Source organism: Rhinolophus hipposideros, assembly GCF_964194185.1.
Source record: "Rhinolophus hipposideros genome assembly, chromosome: 8".
In the NCBI taxonomy this organism is placed as follows: Eukaryota; Metazoa; Chordata; class Mammalia; order Chiroptera; family Rhinolophidae; genus Rhinolophus; species Rhinolophus hipposideros.
Genome location: NC_138054.1, coordinates 46032428 through 46047907, shown reverse-complemented (window position 1 = coordinate 46047907; position 15480 = coordinate 46032428). Strand labels below are relative to the sequence as shown.

The 15480-nt window shown below is 44.3% G+C and overlaps 1 protein-coding gene across 3 annotated transcripts in view; it reads right to left on the bottom strand.

Moving 5' to 3' along the window:
• The window catches only part of GNG12 (G protein subunit gamma 12), a 108697-nt gene extending 93532 nt beyond the window's left edge, over positions 1–15165 (bottom strand). Inside the window, exon 1 of one of the 3 annotated variants that reach the window (XM_081055440.1) lies at positions 15024–15165. The gene's annotated coding sequence lies outside the window, so the exon portion shown is untranslated. The remainder of the gene's footprint in view (positions 1–15023) is intronic. The other 2 variants (XM_081055441.1, XM_081055442.1) reach the window with 2 other exon arrangements.
• Between the last annotated feature and the right edge of the window lie 315 nt (positions 15166–15480).

Here is a 15480-nt window from a genome sequence, read left to right as displayed (position 1 = left end):
TACACCAATTATTTGTTCATAAGTAGGAAGAGATGGGTTATACAGCTCAAAGGTAGAGCTCAGCGTGTTTCAAGGGGCTCTGTGGGCTGACATGCAGACAAGATTTGTGCTCCAAGGCTGCTCCCAGACCTCATAATTACATGAGGAAAATAAGCCAGAATCCTAAGACTCATCAGCAGCCAAATCACAACATCCCCTCATGTCAAAGGTCCACACGGCAGAGACTCAGAGGTAACTCGGGCAGCAAGAAGGCCACCCTCCCGGCGCTCTCCACCCTTGATTGTGCCCTGGAAGCACCTGGGAGCTTTCAGAGAGATGCTGCCCTCTGGGCCTCATGCCAGAAGGGCCGACTTTACGGGTCTGGGGTGCAGCCAGGGTGTCATGGTTTTCAAAATCACTCCCCAGCTGAGGTCTACTGTACAGATGGGTTTCCAAACCACGGCCGTGGTCTCTCCAGTTATCAAGGCTGCCTGAACCACAAGATTTTATTCCCTTTAAGAGTTTTTTTTCCTTCCTTTTTTTTCTAATGAAAGAAAAGAAAAAGATAAGTTAATGTACGAAGTCCTACATTTTAAACTTTTCTCAAGAGTTTGAGAAAGTTCAAGGTCAAGAGTCCTTGGTGTGAATCCATTCCTTTACTCTGCTTCCCTAATAAAGATTACAACCCAGTCTGAGTGGTTAGAGTACAGAATACATTCCTGAGTGTAAAGGGTACCCCTTTTCAAAGGGAGTGGGAAGGGAAATGCATCCATATATTTATGGAGAGGAAGAGAAGTCTAAGGAACAGCTTTACTGCTCTGTGGATAATTGTACAAGCCCTTTCCCCAGTCTCCAAACCCGTTTTCACTGGGCAGTTTCTCCTGGGCTCACTGAGCCCTACAGTCTTACCTACAAATTACTCATAAGCAAGGTCCTCCCACCTCCCTCCAGTCTCCTAAAGCCTCCTGCCTCCACCTCAGGCTGCCTTTGCCCCCACTCCACCCCAGATTTCCAGGTGGGCCCTCACTGCTAAGGGTGGGACCCATAAATACCAGTGGGACAGCCGAGTAAGGAGAGAGGGTTGGGAGAGAGGGTGTGTCTCAAGGTCCCTCCAGGCCTGGTTCCTGCCCACTCAGCCATTCCGGTACAGGCAGGGCAGTGATAAGAGGTTCTGAGACTGGCGGGTATCCAGATAGACCCCCCCACCCCAGCTCATAGGGTAGATTGACAAGGCTGCACAAAAAAACAGGAAAACAAGAGGTATGGGGTTCTAATCTCACCTCTGCTATTTGCTAGCTCCAGGGTCTTGGGTTAGTAACTGAAACTTTCTAGAAAGAGCCTCAGTTTCTCCATCTGCAAAGTGGAAATTAATGTTTGACCAGTGTTTTAGTCCATTTAGTCCATATAACAAAAATACCACAGACTGGGTGGCTTAGACAACTAACATTTATTTCTCACAGTTCTGGAGGCTGGAAAGCCAAGATCGAGGTGCCAGCAGATTCAGTGAGAGGTGCCAGCAGATTCTGCTTCTGCTTTCACAGATGGCTATCTTCTCGTAACCTCACTCGGGGGAAGGGGCAAGACAGCTCCCTAGGGTCCCTTTTATAAGGGCACTAATCCTATTCATGAGAGCGCCACTCTCCTGACCTAATCATTCCCAAAGGCCCCCATCTCCTAATACCATTATATTGGGGGTTAGGATTTCAATACATGAATTTGGAGGGGGGATATAAACATTCAGTCCATAACACAGCGCAAGTAAATAACTCTTCCAAGATTCCAGAGTTCAGAAGAAGCACAGGCAAGCTTTAAACCCGGACAGTGTGAACCCTTAACCACTAACTGTGATGCGAGACAGAAGTGCCATTGTCAGATCTGTTTTAGAAAAATCACCCAGGTAGCAGTGTAGAGGGTAGGTCAGTTAGGCAGCCATGGCGACAGTCCAGGTCCCAGGCAGTAGGGGTAAAGAGCAGGCATGTGGACTAGTTAGAAAGTGGATATGCAGGCATTGGTGGGGGTGAGGGGTGTCTGAGCTGGAGTGAGGGGTTCCAGATGACCCAGGGGTTCAGAGCCTGGCATCCTGGGCGGATGGAGGTTATCTTACACTGACTTCTTCAGAGAAGGCAGGAAGAAAAGCAGGTGTTGATGGGAAGATAATGAGATGGTTTTTAACAATGTCTACCTGACTTTGAAGAACCTAAGAGGCAATCTGCAGTTGTGTCTTGGGAACATTCTAGAATCTGTGATCTTAGAGTAGTTTATCAAATGTAGGCAACAACTATTTTTATTCCAGTTCTGCTAAACTCCTCTTCGCCTTTCCCCTTTGTCCAGGTTACACATATAACAGTTTAAAAAGCAGAAATTCTCCTATGCTAAACTTTCCTCCTTTTGAAAACCACACACTATATATAAAAGGGTTTTGACCACCAACTCCCAGTCTCATTGAAAGGGGTGTAGAGGATATTTCCATACCGCCAACCAATTCTTGACACCAGCTGGGTGTCCTACAATTGAACTCAGTTCTGACATTATCTACCCAAACACAGCATCGGATTCCACAGGTTAAGGCTCAGTCCTACAAGACTGCCTCCCCCGCAACCCCAACTTCAGACAACAGTAGCAAGCCCAGAGTATCACTTGTGCTTCTCACCCACAATTTATAGATCAGAGGTTCCCATGACCCCCTGCTGTGTTCAATTAATTTGCGAGAGTGGCTCACAGAACTCAGGAAATCCATTTCCTCACTAGATTACCGATTCATTACAAAGGATATTAAAGGATACTGATGAACATCTAAACGGAAGAACTGCATAGGGCAAGGTATGGGGAAAGGGCGTTGAGCTTTCATGCCCTCTCCAGGCGTGCCACTCTCCTTGCCTCTCCACCTGCTCACCAGGCGGGAAGCTTTCCAAACCTTGTCCTTTTGGGTTTTCATGGAGGCTTCATTACACAGGCATGATGGATTAAATCATTGACCATTGGTGACTGATTCAGCCTCCAGCCCCTCTTCCCTCCCAGGAGGTCTGAAGGGAGGGACTGAAAGTTGAAACTTTCTAATCACATGGTAGGTTCTCCTGGCAAACAGCCCCCATCCTCAGGTGTGGTCCAGAAGTCATCTCTTTAACATAAAAGGATGCCTTTAGCTCATCACTTAAGAAATTCCAAGGTTTTTAGGTTTTTAGGAGCTCTGTAACAGATGAGGATATATACACAGGTGTGTGTGTATATTTCTTATTATAAATCAGAATATCACTATATTGTTCATAGCTGTATCTTCATAGAGTAGGTAACCGATAAGTACTTTTTGAATTAAAAAAACCATTCTTGTGCTTATTAAAAACTGAAAAAATGATGATGTGTGAGGATCTTTGTCTTCAATGAGCTGCACAGTTACTAGCAAAGAAATATCTGAGTACAAGAGAGACACGTTACAGGGCAATGTCTTTTCCTCTCATTCCTTCCCCTTCCAGGGTGGACACCTCTCCCTCATGCACTTTTCACACGGTACCACCAGGGACTATGGGACAGGTAACGTGGCACCAAGAAGACCACTGACTGCAGAGTCAGACAGGCCTGGATTCAAAGCAAGGTGCCACCACCGGCTTACCACAGAGCTGTGGGGCAATATTCACTCACCCTGGACCTGCTTCCTCACCTGTCCATGGAGCCAGTATTACCTACCTCAGAGGTCTACTGCAAGGTGAGAGAAGTGTACGTAAAGCTCCTGGCACATGGTACGTAGTTGTCACTCAAGGAATAACTATCATCATCACTGTCATCAAATTAACCGCTGGCATACTATTTTCTCTCAGTTAGTGTTTGCCAAATGAGAATAACTTCAATTGAAATGAAACGTTAGGGTTATGAGGCGAACACGATGATAATATTAATTACAACGATAAGTTAACACTTGAGCACTTACTAGTAACACACTGAATGCTTTATATATATCAGTAGCTCCTCTATTCCTAAGCAAAAGATAGTATTTCATCAATTCTAAGAAGCATATTCTGTTCACATTTTAACATCCCTGATACTGGGACAATTCTTTGGGGTAGACAGAATGGCCCCCCAAAGATGTCTACGTCCTAATCCCTGGAATTTATGAATATGTTATGTTACAAGGCAAAAGGGACTCTGCAGGTGTAATTAAGGTTTTAATATAGGGGGTGTAGCCTGGATTATCCAGGTTGGGTCCACTTGAATTAAATGGGTCCTTTACAGCAGAGAACTTTCTCTGGCTGGAAGCAGAGAAATAGAACAGAAGGGGGCCTCAAAGAGATTCTAGGCATGAGAAGGACCTGTGAATGCTGTTGCTGGGTCTGACAGCCAGAAAGAAGGCAGATCTTAGTCCCACAATGCAAAGAACTGGATTCTACCAACAACCTAAATGACCCGGCAAATGGATTCTTCCCAGAGCTTCCCAATGAGATTTCAACATGTAAAACCCAGAGCAGAGAAACCAGCCATGCCCATGCCAACTTTTCACCTACAGAACTGTGAGATAATACGTGTGTTGCTTTAAGCTGCTAAACTTGTGGTAAGCCATAGAAAACTAATACACTCTTAAGAGTTGATGTGGGTTACAGTTGAATGGGCAGCAATTTTTTTTTCTTTGGTGGCACATACAACAGTGGCACGTTTCATAATTGATGGCATCTTAGATTTGTTGGAATATGGTATTATCTCTATTTTGAAAATGGGCAGGTCATCTGAGAGGTCAGGTGACGTGCCCAAGTGATTCAGACTGCAAGCTTGAGCTCTAAACGTGCACACTGTCAGAGAGTGCGTAAGGGCTAGAGAATCCTGCTAAAAGGCCAAGGAAATTATCCAACACGAACCACCCCCTGCCTCCGCCCTCGCAGCCCAGGCCAGGCTCGTGTCTGACATGGGATTCCCTAACACAGTTGATCACAAAGACCTAGCCAGGAGCCCAATTCAGCAGATAAACAAACAAACAAAAATAATACAGCCTGGAAGGTACCTACCCTCAGTAGCAATCATTCATCCATCCACCATGATGGACCACCTCAAGGTGCTAGGTTAACATTCTAGATAGAGGGGACAGAACAACAGACCATAGGCCTGTCCATGCAGAGCTGACACCACCGTGGGGGAGATCACCACTATCATGACAGAGACAGAAGCACTAGAAAAAAAAAAAAAGCATCCAGAGAACTGAAAACCAACCTTCACAAAAGTAATAATCCACATACTCAGGAGGTGGCGAGAGCATGGGTCCTGGAAGTTCAGATCCTCCTTTCGGGAGCTTTCATGAGCCGCTGCTAAACGCAGGAACTCTGAGGAGGAGAGCATTCTGTTGCTGTTGTTTTTGTGAGGTTTTCTTGTTTGTGTGTTTGATTTTTTGATGGAGATGTAGGCTAACTTTATACAGAACTGCCTCATATGAATTTCTAAAAGCAAACCAAAAAATCACAGTGTATGTCCTAAACCATACTTTCTCTCTCGATGGATTTCAGTTTTTAAAAGGGAAAATTAATTTATATTAAAATAGCATCGCAAGAGCTGACTGAAAGAGCACCTCAAAAAGAAAGGTGACTCTGCGCCACTCTAATCCCACACCCTGTTTTCAAATCCTGAACTATGCCTGGTCTCTTTACCTTGTACTTTTACTTCTCTCTGTCTTTTTCACCTTGGAAATAGAGTAGACAGCTCTCTGATGGTGAAATCAAAGGGAGAAAAGGAGCTTGATTTCAGCAGATAAGCAAAAGAATGTGGCATGTATAACCTTTCAGAGATGCATGTAAATGGAAAACTAGATTTCTTAAAAGATTCTGCAGGAAATGCCTTTGGAATTTATATATTCTCGACCTCTCTCTCTTGTTTTTGTTTGAGAGGGAGAAATTCTAGACTAGAAGATCATCCTCATAATGGTTTTGGAGAAGCCCCAGTTTAGTAATACCATTAGCTGAAAACTATTTATAAATCAGACATTAGCAATTGGCATAAAATCCTACTTTCCACTTCTCTCGATTTTGCACTGACAGTTTGGCAGCCAACTCTACCCTTAGGCCCAAAAGAGCCATCACATTGTTAGGTCTGTATTTAAGAGATTTTGACAGCAATGTAGGCAAGAGGCTTGCTTCAGGAGGAAAGGTGAATAAATGCCCACAGGAGGATCGATAGGCGCGGACAGCACAAAGGAGAAAATGTACAAATGGCCCCCAACCTCCACCTCACTCATAATTCAAAAAATTTAGAGGACTTGAAGTTACCATTTCACACTAACCAGATTAGGAAAAAGATAAAGAGAAGACATACTTCTTGCTGGTAGGGCTGTGGGGAAACAGGCCATCCAGAACACTGCCTGTGAGAGGGAAAAAATGAGTCAACCCTTCCGGAGGGGTATTAATGGGCCCTGTGATTCAGCATTCTCACTTCTGAGAATCTATCCTTTAGGTACACCTGCACAAGAGCAAAATGACTTATTACACCTTTATTAGTTGTAGCACTGCTTGTAATAGCAAAAGACTGGAAATAATCCAAAGGTCCAGCAATAGAGATTAGCCAAATAAACTACAGTATATCCACACAATGGAAAACTATTATGCTGAGAGAGAGAGAGAGAGAGATCTGTATGTGACGACAGAGATCTCCACAACATACTGCTAATTCAAAAAGCAAGACGTAGAATAGGGTATATATAGTAGTCCATCTTTTGAGAAACGAGAAGAATAAAAATATATATTCTGATTTGACTGTATTTACAAGTTGATTGTATCTACAAGAGTGTGGGAAAAGCTTGGATGGGATGGGAGCAAGATTTCTCAGTGTTTACCTCTTTATACATTTGTGAGGTTTTTGGGGGACCATATTGCCTATTTTTTTTAAAAACGAAGCGGTTGTATAAGCCATTTTTCACAGGGGTGTGACGAACAAGACCAGACCAGCTTGGAAGACACAAAGCTAAAATGTTTAGCTCAGGGGTCTGGGAAACCTAGGTCGAGGCAGGAGATTTCCCAAGTTGCCATCAGTAAATCAGAGAAACCACGGTCCAGAGTTCAGGGGCTGAGCACAATGAGCGTGAAGAGGTTGATCTCTGACCTGCTTTATGTTCCCTGTTGGGTGTGGGAAATACCCAAGCCCCCTGGTATTTATGACAGCCAGAAGGAAGTCCAGAGAACTGTGGGTGAATGGGAGGCACTAGGATTACCTCCCAGGCAGCATGCCAGGAGCATTTATTTGCTTTCTGGATTTGGACAGTCGTGGCTGAAGCATGCCGCTCATCAAATATTTATGTTAAAAAAGAGGGCAAAGCATGTGCCGGAATATTCCGTTTAATTCGACATAGAAATATTCCTGAAAAATTGAGACTCCTGGAATTTTGTAAAACCAAATCATACTGTAAATGCAACAGGTAGGTTTGCTATCTAAAAAAAGTGTGTAGGGAATCCTTGTTAGGCATTATTATCTCCTGCTAATGCTGTTTTAGGAATCTGAGTTTGCCTGAAGAAGGCTGCACTTCACCAGATTAAACATGAAAGACATTCACCTTTCTGTGCCTGTGGGCTTTTTGCACAAGGTGTAGCCTCTGCATAAAACAACAGAAGGCCAAGGTCCTAAGTACAAACCTGGGTCTTGATCCTCAGAACCACTGCCTTAGCAGTTTGAGCCACTAAACTTGGTTGGTCCTACCTGCTGTGAAGATTGCCTCCCAGGAGAGGAGCCAGGAACAGGAAGTTAATTCTCAGAGTAGGCTTTCTAAAGGATCAACTTAAAAGAGAAAGCATGCAAGAAGCGCCAGCTGGCACTGAGGGGGACACACACAAAATCCCTTTCTTAGTTTCTGGTAGCTTCAGCAACAAGGCTCCCCACTTCTTACCCCCTAACCCAGAAAAGTCTTTTTATGCAAGAAGCAGGGCTCATAGGTGAGTTCCAAAGGCTCCTGCAGCTACAGTCCTTTGCATCCTGTCCGACCCAAGGGGAGGGCCCACAGCTCGTCAATAAATAACATGAACTTCTTCGCACATTCCCAGGAGTCAGCACTGCATTCCCTTCACCAGGCAGACTACAAAAGGGTGCACGGACCCCGGTATCAAGCAATACTGAGCATGTTGCTGGTGTTCGACGGACACTGTCAACAACATCCCAAGTGCTAGTCTGTCCCTGCCCCGTAGGGAATGAACTAAAGAGGGAGAAGCCTGTCGCCGGGAACATGCACCACTGAACGCACATTTCCTAGCAGATCAGTTTTACTTTTTTCATTAAAGAACACTGGCTCATGCACTTGGCTGGCACACACTGCAGAGAACACGGTTTTATTCCTTCATTCCAGGGGCATTTATTAAGTACCTACAATGTGCCAGAATCTGCTGGTTCGTGGCATTTAGAGGGTTACTGTGGCTGAAGGGGCCATGAGAGGCAGAGCAGCAGCTGGCCACAGTCTGCCTTTGTGTGAGTTAGAAAAAGACAACCCCTCCTAGTGGACCTAACCTTGCAGACTTGGTGGCATCAGAAAGAAAGAAGTGCCCCTTCCTTCTGGCAGAGGCAGCTCTAACCCAGGACACATGGTTTTTTGGGTAGATTTGAGCTCCCACTTGTTTCCTTGGCCAGCACTCTTGTGCAGTGAACAACCTGTACAAGAGTTCAAGGCAGCCCTGTCAAGAAGTCACAATCCAATCCTTGTGCTTCTTGGCCAGACACCCAACCCTCCCCTGAGTACATGTCTGAGCAGCCAATCATGACCTTATACACCCATGCGAAGCCCCGAGGTCTAATGTGCTGGCCATGGTCTAATAACTTCAAAGATTTCGGTAGTCTAGGTACAGGACAGGCACCAAGTCTGTTGGTTTCAACACTTTTCCAGTTTGCCCGAGATTCTGGTGGAATACACTGAAGTGATGGTTTTTCCTCACTAAGTCTCAATAAGTAGCATCTGCCGCTAAATAAAAGCCTGAGTATTCTACATCAGTAAAGATTCCATTCCCAATGGGCTCATGTTGGTTTGCACACCTCCATTTGGAATAAAGGCAACTCCCTATACATAGAATGCAAGTGCAGAGATGACAACTGACCCAGAGCCCACTCCAGTGAGCATTTGTGATGACAACAACCCAAGTTAAACCAAACCTTGCGCTTCTCATCTCGGTCAACCAAAGGGGATCCAGTGTTAATTACGTGACATTGACTGCAAGGGGAATGCTGGTCTATTCTGTAAGAAAGCGCATGGGATATTGGGTCTCCTGACCCTCTGGGCCCAAAGTCGCCCGCTTACAGCCAATGGAATATGAAAAACGACAAAAGATTCTTAGCAATTTACTCACAAAGGTAGACCTAAAAGAAATTCTGCTTTTAGCTATTAATTCTCCAGGAGAGTTGAAAGTACCCTGTTTCCCTGAAAATAAGCCTTAGCCGGACAATCAGCTGTAATGCGTCTTTTGGAATAAAAATTAATATAAGACCCAGTATTATATTATATTATTAATTATATTACATTATATTACATTATTAATTATATTATACTATACTATACTGTACTATACTATACTATAGTATATTGTATTATATTATATTATACCAGGTCTTATAGTAAAATAAGACCGGGTCTTATATTAATTTTTGCTCCAAAAGATGCATTAGAGCTGATTGTCCAGCTAGGTCTTATTTTCGGGGAAACACGGTATCAAGTCTTGAGTCTGCAACACCCTGGGTTTTTTTATACAGTACTCCTCTGAAATGCAGACCCATTAAAAGAAGACAAAAACCCTCCTTGTCAGAGATGGCAACTAGACTCTCACAACTAAGCACTTTTATGATACCCAAAAAAGCCTGACATGATAAACCAAACATTTGAGTGACACTAGAAACGATTTTCAAGAGACTCAGCAATAAATGGAATAATCCAGCTAGAAATAACCTTCAGTCAAATCACCTCCACTCCTTGCCCTGGATCCAAGCCACCTACTCACTACTCTTCATTCATTCCTGAGACAGGATAAGTGGGGAGGACAGGACCTGTAGGTACGAGCTGGTTCTAGAACAGAACTTAGCAGGCCAGTTCCTTCATCTGCACTCTCAAGGTCCTCTTTGGGAGTCCAGGGATGGAAGAGGCCAACTTCATAGGTCACTTCAGACCTGCTGGGTCTCTGAGGCAATTTTGGAAGCTTTGATTTTTATGGCTGAAAAAGGGTGAACTCGATGAAAGGCACCGATAATTCTCCTCAGGTGGGTCATCTCACCCCTAAAAAGAGCCATCTCCTCGTGTATCTCTTGGTTTGATTTATAGCTTCTAAATGGACTTCCTCCATAATGGACTTTTCCTCCATAAAGTCCCCTCTGCACGGCCACCCCCATCCTCCACTGCAGCCCTTAGCAGAGCACTAAAGAGCATGGGATGTTAAGCCAGAACAACTCCCCGGCAAATTCTGGCCTGGCCACTTAGGGAACCTCAGCTTCCTCATCTGTGCTGTTGTGGAGACTGAACAAGAGTGTGTATGTAAAGGGCTTAAACCTTGACCCAGGAGGTAGAACAGCTCACTCAATGGAATCATACAATTCTGCTGTAAGTATTTTTTATCTATCAAATTTTCCTGTTAAACTAAGTGCACTGATGTCTTCCTCGTGACTGTCTTGTAGGCATCTGAAACCCGGAAGGTGTTAGATGCACCTAACTCGTCAATGCAGGACCTAGACCTGGGAAGTGACAACTTCCATAAAGTCAGGTTGGTGGACCTGGTCTGTATGCAGACCCGAATTTCAAACATCTCTGACGAAGATAAACCTGCAAACTTCTGAAAGAGCCTCGTTTTTACTGCTAAAACAATTCTTACCACCAAGGTTTTGACATTTAATTTACGACTGTCAACTCTACGTGGGCTGGTGTTTTTTCCTAAAAAAAACCAAAATCCTGCTATGCGTAGTTAATAAACCAGAGTTTTTACTGAGTAACTGTCACACAAATGGATTATTTCATATTACATATACATGCTCATTGGGGAAAATGGGGAGGAAGGGGGAGAAAAACGGAAAAGCATCATAAGCCCACCATCCATTTGTCTGTAGCTTCTTCTAGATTTTCTTTCTGTGCATGAACTTTTTAACCTAGTTGTAATTGTAATAATGCGTCGTAATTGTGCACACAATTGTGCATTCCTTCCCTTACTTAACCTATCTTAATATGGACTTCATGATTGTTGATTGTTCAAACAGTTTCTAATACGGAAAATAAGATTGAGATCTAGGAGAATTAATTTGTTGAACAAAGTAACACTGCAATCCATCCCACATTTAAAAGATGCAATGACAATTGCCTAATTATATTCTCTTACTTCATAAGCACTGGTTGGCAGCGCTTTTAAATTACTTTTTAAAATACTAAGCTTTTTTAGATTTTTGGGAAACATTAAAATTGTGTTTTCTTGTTACAAAAATAATACATGCATATTATATAACATTTAGGGAGAGAAAATTTCAGTAAGTAATAATTTAACATTAATATTTATTGAACACAGACTGTGTGCCAGGCACTGTTCTAAATGCTGTAGATAGATTAACTAATTTAGTCTTCACAACACCTCCCTGAAGCAGAGATATTAAGTAACTTGCCCACACGCTATACACCAAGAAGCTTGAGCCACGAATCCATCACTAAGTTATGATGTTCTAGGAGTGAAAAGATCAATAATGTATTCCATCAAGTCCTCCACTGCTTCAGAGTATAATGTCATAGGCAAGAAATGATTCATAACAACATCATACGCTTTACAGTTATTTAAAAAGATTATAAAGCACCATCTTTGCATCCCTGTGGAACACTTAGTAAAATAAGAAGTCGGCTGTGGCATGAGCTATGAGCCCAGTCAATCCTATGCACCCAATGTACATTAAGAAAACACAACAGGCACTTAAAAGGGTTTGTTTTTAAAGATGGAAGCATTTTTTTAAATTTTGCAAATGATTCCATGATATGATGATAGATTCCCTGAATTAACTGAACACCCATTCCCACAAAAGTTTATAACCAGTCATGACGCTTTTACAAAACATTTATGAAACACTCCCAGTCCTAAACACTACTTATGGCTTCTCTGTTGGCATTGGACATCAGCACATGAAAAAGTAAATAACTGGATACCGTTGGGCCACATTTTTTCATACTTTAATTAAAAATCATACTTAGTTAAAGACAAATACTTCTGTTCTTGGTTTAATTTCCTACCCAGGGCTAATAAACCCGACTATTTGAAATACAAATTCTCCTTAAATTTAAATATGATTAATGAAATGTTTCTGACTACCTGGTCCTAAAAAATACTATACAACTATGATTTCAATGCTAAAAGCATATTAAAACTGTTAACTCATTAATCATAATTATTCATACCACTGTGGTAGAAACATGACACACATATGTACACAAATATATATTTATATATCTGGCTCTATACATCTATCTCTAAAATCAGATACCTTCTTTGGACTTTAAAATTGCACTGTCTAGTGTTTCCAGAAGGTTCAAGCTGCCATCTCTAATTTATCCAATAGCCTGCTGCTAGATAGAGTAAGCTAGATAAGTAAAATATCTAATAATTTTGAACATTAACCGTGTTAGGTGCAAACTGTTTTCCAAAGATAAACTTTCATAAAAACCTTAGAAATAGAGACCACTATCATCCTCATTTTATAAATCAGATCAAAAAAGATTAAATAACTAATATTCCCATCCAGGTCTGTCTCACACCAAAACCCACACCGCAAACCACTGTTAAACTGCTTTTCTTCCAAATGAGACCCCAGAAAAATTTTATTTGACTTCCACAGTTTATCTCCCTAGATTAAGTTTAAGCTGACATATAAAACTTAAAAAAAAAAGAAAAACACACCCAATACAAATCCAACACAATACATGACGTAATTCTAAATTTGATTTTTTTGTCTCAGAAAGAGGTTTTCAACATGAAAAAAACACACAAAAAAAACACTAATCTGGTATTAGCTAACCATTTCCTTAAGTGTTTTCCCTATGAAGCTCTTTGCTGTCACAACATGACAAACCACCCAAGTCCTTCAACAAGTGACAACACCAGCCCAACACCACAAATCTCATTGTTAGAGAGCTAATCTTTCAAATGAGACTGGAGCTTGCTACACAGAACATTTTTATAATATTAATCTTTTCAGTGTCTTGTGAAACACAGATTCCTATTTGTATGTATTTGTACACAAATCTAAACGCTGTCTGGGTTCAGCATCTAGTGAATTACCTGGTGTAAACACAGTAACATCACGACTGCATTTTTTTTATAAGGTCTAAAAGCGCAGTCATTAGTCTGTTCAGCATGTTTTGGACTTAAACCAGGGTTTTATGGTGCTAGTTAACTGTTAGGAAACTCAAAGGGACTGAACATTCGATCCCAAAGTCCCTTTATCACTGAAGTCTCTATAAAACGTTTGATTACTTTAAAAAAAATTATGTGGTGTGTGAATCATGTTTGTTTATTTGAAAAGGGGGCTTGCTAATACATACAATTTGGTTGGGGGGAAAAAAAAAAAGAAAACAGCGCCTTAGTTGAATGTGATTGTTTTGGCAAGAGTAAAATCCAATCCCGTCACTCCAGCAGTGCCTGCCTTCCTGCTTCTCCTAGGTGAGGGCCGCCATCCTGAGATAATTTACACAGAGAGCTGAGAAGCACCGGCAATGGTGCAGTATGGTGACTAGCACTTTAAAGACAAAGGTGAACTCCGCTTTTAAAGTAGAGAACACACAGATACAGACCCTGCCTCTGACAACATCCAAAAGATTCATTATAGACAATCTATTCAGAATAAGCTACAACAGCCCCAGGAAATATAAACAGTGTCCCCAAAGACAGCAAGGGGGGAGGGGGGAGAGGAAATAACTGATGGGAAGGAAACTAATCATGTGAAGTTTCTCCAACTCCACAAGATCTAATAAATTCCCGGTTTGTTTCCCCTCGGTGCAGCCATTAAACGTGCCCAGACACGTGGACTCAGGGGACCTCCCTTCTCTCTGGTTTTTGGCCGTTTCCTTCTCTATGCACTTGTTTGTATACATACAACAAGTATGTCACTCCCGGACAGGGGTGACCACAAGATGACAGGTCTCGTCAATTCCTTTGCTTAGATTTACAGTTATCCAAAGTTTCACTCCGCAACGGGTGATTTAACCAGAATCACGAGTTCCTTTTCGAAAGCTATGAATGGTTTAAGTCAAGTTTATAGGACAGGCGAGGGGAAAGTGAGTGTCGGGAGATTTCAGAAACAACGTCTGAAAATTAACTTTGATATGCCCTAGTTAAAATAAAAACTAAAGGAAGTCACCCTGATTCACGCAGTAAGTGTCGGGCAATACCTTTATAACAATCACGCAAGACTAATGTTTGAGTCTTGTCCTCCCCATATATCTGTCACCTGCAAAGAGTCTCCGGATCACTCCCCCCTCAAGCGTCCCTCGCGGGATGTGTGCTTTGGGTCCTCCTCCGAGACCTGCTATTTCTCTGCCCGAACCCCAGCGCCCAGCGGGTTCCAGGGCTACGCACCCGCGCTGGTCCCAAGAAAGAGCGGAAGAAAGTAGAGGAGAGGGGCGTGGCGCCTGGGTCGCCCCCAGAGGCGGGCCCTCCTACAAAACCTGGCAACACCGCAAAGACCGGGCTGGGAACGCGGGAGCCTCCCAACCCCTACAGGACGCGGGACTCACAGCCCCGGGCCCCGCGAGGAAGCCGGAGACCTTTTCCCCGGCTCCCACCCCATCCCAGGGGCCGCGTCTCCAACCCTAGCCCCGCAGGGCCCCGGGCTTCCCGCACCCTCCCGCAGCTGCCCCTCGAAGGGCGAGCGAGCCGTCAGTCTCGGGTCTCGGCGTCCCTTGACCTCCCTCCCCCATCCCCTTCTCCAGCGCCCAGTGCCCCGACCAGTCCCCGCCCTCCGGGACACTCTTTCCTCCTTCCTTCCTTTCTCCGTTCCCTCCCTCCATCTCGCTTCCCAGCACCGGGAACTCGGGGGCTGCCCCCGAACTGGCCGGCCGACGCCCCGCGCTGCGCCCCTCTCCCAGCGGAGAGCAGACTCACCACCTGCGCCCGCGCTGAGTGCTCACTGGTCTGCCCGAGCGCTGCCCCGCCGCCGCCGCCGCCGGGGACTCGGTCTCTAAGGGCTCCTGGAGACGGTTCCGACCTCTCCTCCTCCACCACCTCCTCCCGCTGCTCCGGCGCCGGCTCCGCCTTGCTCGAGGTAGGCGGGGCGGACAGCCCGACGGGCGGGGCGGTGGCGGTCCCAACTCCTTCCTCCGGCCCTGGCCCTCCCTCCCGCCCAGACGCCCTGGCTGTCCCCCGGGTTCGGTCGCCAGAATCCGTGTCGTGTCCCGGCCAGCAGAGGGGTGAGGTTGGGAGCGGTGAAGCTCCGCAAACGTCTGGCCACCTTGACCATCGCTATTTTTCCTTCCCCGAATTCACGGAGGCCTGAAATTGAAGGACTCTCGGTCCCCTCACTTCACGACCCTACAGGGGGCTGCTCTGACTCCTCGGAAGT